We start from the raw sequence: 5,728 nt of genomic DNA, 5'->3' as shown, positions 1-5,728 counted from the left end.
TTGCACTCAAGCAATGCACACAAGCCCTGGACACTAGCCTTGCACACGGGCCTGGCACACAAGCCTTGGGCACTAGCCTTGCGCACTAGCGTTCCACATGAGCCTTGCACACTAGCCTTGGACACTAGCCTTGCACACAGGCCTTGCACACTAGGCATGCTTGGGCGAGCTGATCCCGCATCAAGTCGACGGGTCTAGGCATTCTTGGGCGCAGATCCCGCATCGTCTCGTCGCGTCTGGGCGCAAACACGTCGCGTCTCGTTGCGTCTTCAGAAGTCGTCGCTAACAGCACCTTTGGTTGCCACTGGTGGTTAGGCTGGTTGGTTGCGCAAACCCTATAGGAGGGTGGCATGCTGGTGGGCGTTTTTGCCCGGATAGGCACTAGAATGTGCAGATTTTGGGCGTTTTTGCCTGGATAGGCTAAGGAATGGGCATGCTTTGGGCGTTTTTGCCCGGATAGGCACCGGAATGCTTGGCCTTGGCTTGTCCTAGCAAGGCATTGCTGGGTTGGGCTCCCTTGGCCTTTTGGGCGCCTTGGACGATGTCTTGCGAAGACCATGGGCACAAGGCCATGGCATATGGTGAGGAAAGGACCACGGTTGCCAAGGTTAGGCACCGGAATGCTTGGCCTTGGCTTGCCAAAGCAGGGCATTGCTGGGTTGGGCTCCCTTGGCCTTCCGGGCGCCTTGGACACTGTCTTGGGAAGACCATGGGCACAAGGCCATGGCATATGGTGGGGAATGGACCACGGTTGCCAAGGCTAGGCATATAGAGAGGAATTGCATTTTTGCCCGGATAGGCACCGGAATGCTTGGCCTTGGCTTGCCATAGCAGGGCATTGCTGGGTTGGGCTCCCTTGGCCTTCCGGGGGCCTTGGACGCTGTCTTGGGAAGACCATGGGCACAAGGCCATGGCATATAGTGAGGAATGGACCACGGTTGGCAAGGCTAGGCATATAGAGAGGAATGGACCACGGTTGCCAAGGTTGCGCAAGTTTTGGGCATTTTTTGCCCGGATATGCCCAAGTATGCCCCGATAGGCCCGTTACGCCCCGGTATGAACGCGTATGCCCGGATAGACTCGGTATGCCTTGGGATACATGCGTATGCCCCGATAGGCTTGGTACGCCCCGATATGCGCACGTGTGCCCCAGTAGGGCTCGGTATGCCCCGGTATGTACGCGTGTGCCCCGATAGGCCCGGTATGCCCCGATATGCACACGTGTGCCCCAATAGGGGTCGGTATGCCCCGGTAGGTACGCGTGTGCCCCGTAATGCACGTTTCGCAGATCTCCCCGCATGTCCCGCCCCTATATGTAATACTTACTTACTTACTTACTTTCTTTCTTGCTTGCTTGCTTGCTTGCAATGGTTGGGAGTGCCCGGCATGCCCCGCTGCAGAGACCAAGGGCGCAATGACTTGGCACCGCGGATGCCGGGACTCCGGCACTTCCCGTGGCACTGATGGTTGGTTCCAAAGACAAAAGGCCGTGCAAGGCCACCGCACCGCGGATGATTTTGCTCGTGCTGGCGCCGTTGTGTGGCCAAAGAACATGCGCGAATGCTCGTGTCGGAAGGGTTGGTGTCCTGGCCCCGCGGGTGTCACGAATGCTCGGTTGCGAAGACCATGGGACCAGAGCCATGGCACGTCGGATGATGGCTCCAGCTGGCGCCCCGGCACTTTCTGTGGCATTGATGCTCGGTTTCAAAGACAAACGTGCGCAGGGCCAGGGGACCGCGGATGACTGCTCGTGCTGGCCCCGTTGGGCAGCATTGATGGTCGGTTGCAAAGAAAATGCGCGATTGCTCGTGTCGGGGCCCGGCAAGCCAAGGCCAAGCGAGCCATGGCACGTCGGATGATGGCTCCAGCTGGCGCCCCGGCACTTTCTGTGGCATTGATGCTCGGTTTCAAAGACAAACGTGCGCAGGGCCAGGGGACCGCGGATGACTGCTCGTGCTGGCCCCGTTGGGCGGCATTGATGGTCGGTTGCAAAGAAAATGCGCGATTGCTCGTGTCGGGGCCTGGCAAGCCAAGGCCAAGCGAGCCATGGCAACGCGGATGATGGCTCGCTAGTGCTGGCGCCGTGCACAGTGGCCTCGCACACTCGCCCTGCACGCTTCCCTTGCACGCAGCCTTGCACACTAGCCTCGCATGCGAGCCTTGCACCCTAGCCATGCAAACTAGCCTTGCACGGTAGCCATGCACACAAGCCGTGCACATTAGCCATGCGCACAAGCCCCGCACACTAGCCTTGCGCACAACCCTTGCACACAAGCCATGCACTCGAGCAATGCACACAAGCCTTGCACTCAAGCAATGCACACAAGCCCTGGACACTAGCCTTGCACACGGGCCTGGCACACAAGCCTTGGGCACTAGCCTTGCGCACTAGCGTTCCACATGAGCCTTGCACACTAGCCTTGGACACTAGCCTTGCACACAGGCCTTGCACACTAGGCATGCTTGGGCGAGCTGATCCCGCATCAAGTCGACGGGTCTAGGCATTCTTGGGCGCAGATCCCGCATCGTCTCGTCGCGTCTGGGCGCAAACACGTCGCGTCTCGTTGCGTCTTCAGAAGTCGTCGCTAACAGCACCTTTGGTTGCCACTGGTGGTTAGGCTGGTTGGTTGCGCAAACCCTATAGGAGGGTGGCATGCTGGTGGGCGTTTTTGCCCGGATAGGCACTAGAATGTGCAGATTTTGGGCGTTTTTGCCTGGATAGGCTAAGGAATGGGCATGCTTTGGGCGTTTTTGCCCGGATAGGCACCGGAATGCTTGGCCTTGGCTTGTCCTAGCAAGGCATTGCTGGGTTGGGCTCCCTTGGCCTTTTGGGCGCCTTGGACGATGTCTTGCGAAGACCATGGGCACAAGGCCATGGCATATGGTGAGGAAAGGACCACGGTTGCCAAGGTTAGGCACCGGAATGCTTGGCCTTGGCTTGCCAAAGCAGGGCATTGCTGGGTTGGGCTCCCTTGGCCTTCCGGGCGCCTTGGACACTGTCTTGGGAAGACCATGGGCACAAGGCCATGGCATATGGTGGGGAATGGACCACGGTTGCCAAGGCTAGGCATATAGAGAGGAATTGCATTTTTGCCCGGATAGGCACCGGAATGCTTGGCCTTGGCTTGCCATAGCAGGGCATTGCTGGGTTGGGCTCCCTTGGCCTTCCGGGGGCCTTGGACGCTGTCTTGGGAAGACCATGGGCACAAGGCCATGGCATATAGTGAGGAATGGACCACGGTTGGCAAGGCTAGGCATATAGAGAGGAATGGACCACGGTTGCCAAGGTTGCGCAAGTTTTGGGCATTTTTTGCCCGGATATGCCCAAGTATGCCCCGATAGGCCCGTTACGCCCCGGTATGAACGCGTATGCCCGGATAGACTCGGTATGCCTTGGGATACATGCGTATGCCCCGATATGCGCACGTGTGCCCCAGTAGGGCTCGGTATGCCCCGGTATGTACGCGTGTGCCCCGATAGGCCCGGTATGCCCCGATATGCACACGTGTGCCCCAATAGGGGTCGGTATGCCCCGGTAGGTACGCGTGTGCCCCGTAATGCACGTTTCGCAGATCTCCCCGCATGTCCCGCCCCTATATGTAATACTTACTTACTTACTTACTTTCTTTCTTGCTTGCTTGCTTGCTTGCAATGGTTGGGAGTGCCCGGCATGCCCCGCTGCAGAGACCAAGGGCGCAATGACTTGGCACCGCGGATGCCGGGACTCCGGCACTTCCCGTGGCACTGATGGTTGGTTCCAAAGACAAAAGGCCGTGCAAGGCCACCGCACCGCGGATGATTTTGCTCGTGCTGGCGCCGTTGTGTGGCCAAAGAACATGCGCGAATGCTCGTGTCGGAAGGGTTGGTGTCCTGGCCCCGCGGGTGTCACGAATGCTCGGTTGCGAAGACCATGGGACCAGAGCCATGGCACGTCGGATGATGGCTCCAGCTGGCGCCCCGGCACTTTCTGTGGCATTGATGCTCGGTTTCAAAGACAAACGTGCGCAGTGCCAGGGGACCGCGGATGACTGCTCGTGCTGGCCCCGTTGGGCGGCATTGATGGTCGGTTGCAAAGAAAATGCGCGATTGCTCGTGTCGGGGCCCGGCAAGCCAAGGCCAAGCGAGCCATGGCACGTCGGATGATGGCTCCAGCTGGCGCCCCGGCACTTTCTGTGGCATTGATGCTCGGTTTCAAAGACAAACGTGCGCAGGGCCAGGGGACCGCGGATGACTGCTCGTGCTGGCCCCGTTGGGCGGCATTGATGGTCGGTTGCAAAGAAAATGCGCGATTGCTCGTGTCGGGGCCTGGCAAGCCAAGGCCAAGCGAGCCATGGCAACGCGGATGATGGCTCGCTAGTGCTGGCGCCGTGCACAGTGGCCTCGCACACTCGCCCTGCACGCTTCCCTTGCACGCAGCCTTGCACACTAGCCTCGCATGCGAGCCTTGCACCCTAGCCATGCAAACTAGCCTTGCACGGTAGCCATGCACACAAGCCGTGCACATTAGCCATGCGCACAAGCCCCGCACACTAGCCTTGCGCACAACCCTTGCACACAAGCCATGCACTCGAGCAATGCACACAAGCCTTGCACTCAAGCAATGCACACAAGCCCTGGACACTAGCCTTGCACACGGGCCTGGCACACAAGCCTTGGGCACTAGCCTTGCGCACTAGCGTTCCACATGAGCCTTGCACACTAGCCTTGGACACTAGCCTTGCACACAGGCCTTGCACACTAGGCATGCTTGGGCGAGCTGATCCCGCATCAAGTCGACGGGTCTAGGCATTCTTGGGCGCAGATCCCGCATCGTCTCGTCGCGTCTGGGCGCAAACACGTCGCGTCTCGTTGCGTCTTCAGAAGTCGTCGCTAACAGCACCTTTGGTTGCCACTGGTGGTTAGGCTGGTTGGTTGCGCAAACCCTATAGGAGGGTGGCATGCTGGTGGGCGTTTTTGCCCGGAGAGGCACTAGAATGTGCAGATTTTGGGCGTTTTTGCCTGGATAGGCTAAGGAATGGGCATGCTTTGGGCGTTTTTGCCCGGATAGGCACCGGAATGCTTGGCCTTGGCTTGTCCTAGCAAGGCATTGCTGGGTTGGGCTCCCTTGGCCTTTTGGGCGCCTTGGACGATGTCTTGCGAAGACCATGGGCACAAGGCCATGGCATATGGTGAGGAAAGGACCACGGTTGCCAAGGTTAGGCACCGGAATGCTTGGCCTTGGCTTGCCAAAGCAGGGCATTGCTGGGTTGGGCTCCCTTGGCCTTCCGGGCGCCTTGGACACTGTCTTGGGAAGACCATGGGCACAAGGCCATGGCATATGGTGGGGAATGGACCACGGTTGCCAAGGCTAGGCATATAGAGAGGAATTGCATTTTTGCCCGGATAGGCACCGGAATGCTTGGCCTTGGCTTGCCATAGCAGGGCATTGCTGGGTTGGGCTCCCTTGGCCTTCCGGGGGCCTTGGACGCTGTCTTGGGAAGACCATGGGCACAAGGCCATGGCATATAGTGAGGAATGGACCACAGTTGGCAAGGCTAGGCATATAGAGAGGAATGGACCACGGTTGCCAAGGTTGCGCAAGTTTTGGGCATTTTTTGCCCGGATATGCCCAAGTATGCCCCGATAGGCCCGTTACGCCCCGGTATGAACGCGTATGCCCGGATAGACTCGGTATGCCTTGGGATACATGCGTATGCCCCGATATGCGCACGTGTGCCCCAGTAGGGCT

The sequence above is a fragment of the Tasmannia lanceolata genome, unplaced genomic scaffold (genome assembly GCF_043159265.1).
Source record: "Tasmannia lanceolata isolate RefF3 unplaced genomic scaffold, GAP_Taslan_0.1 ptg000175c, whole genome shotgun sequence".
Lineage (NCBI taxonomy): Eukaryota > Viridiplantae > Streptophyta > Magnoliopsida > Canellales > Winteraceae > Tasmannia > Tasmannia lanceolata.
Note: the sequence above shows the minus strand (reverse complement) of the source record.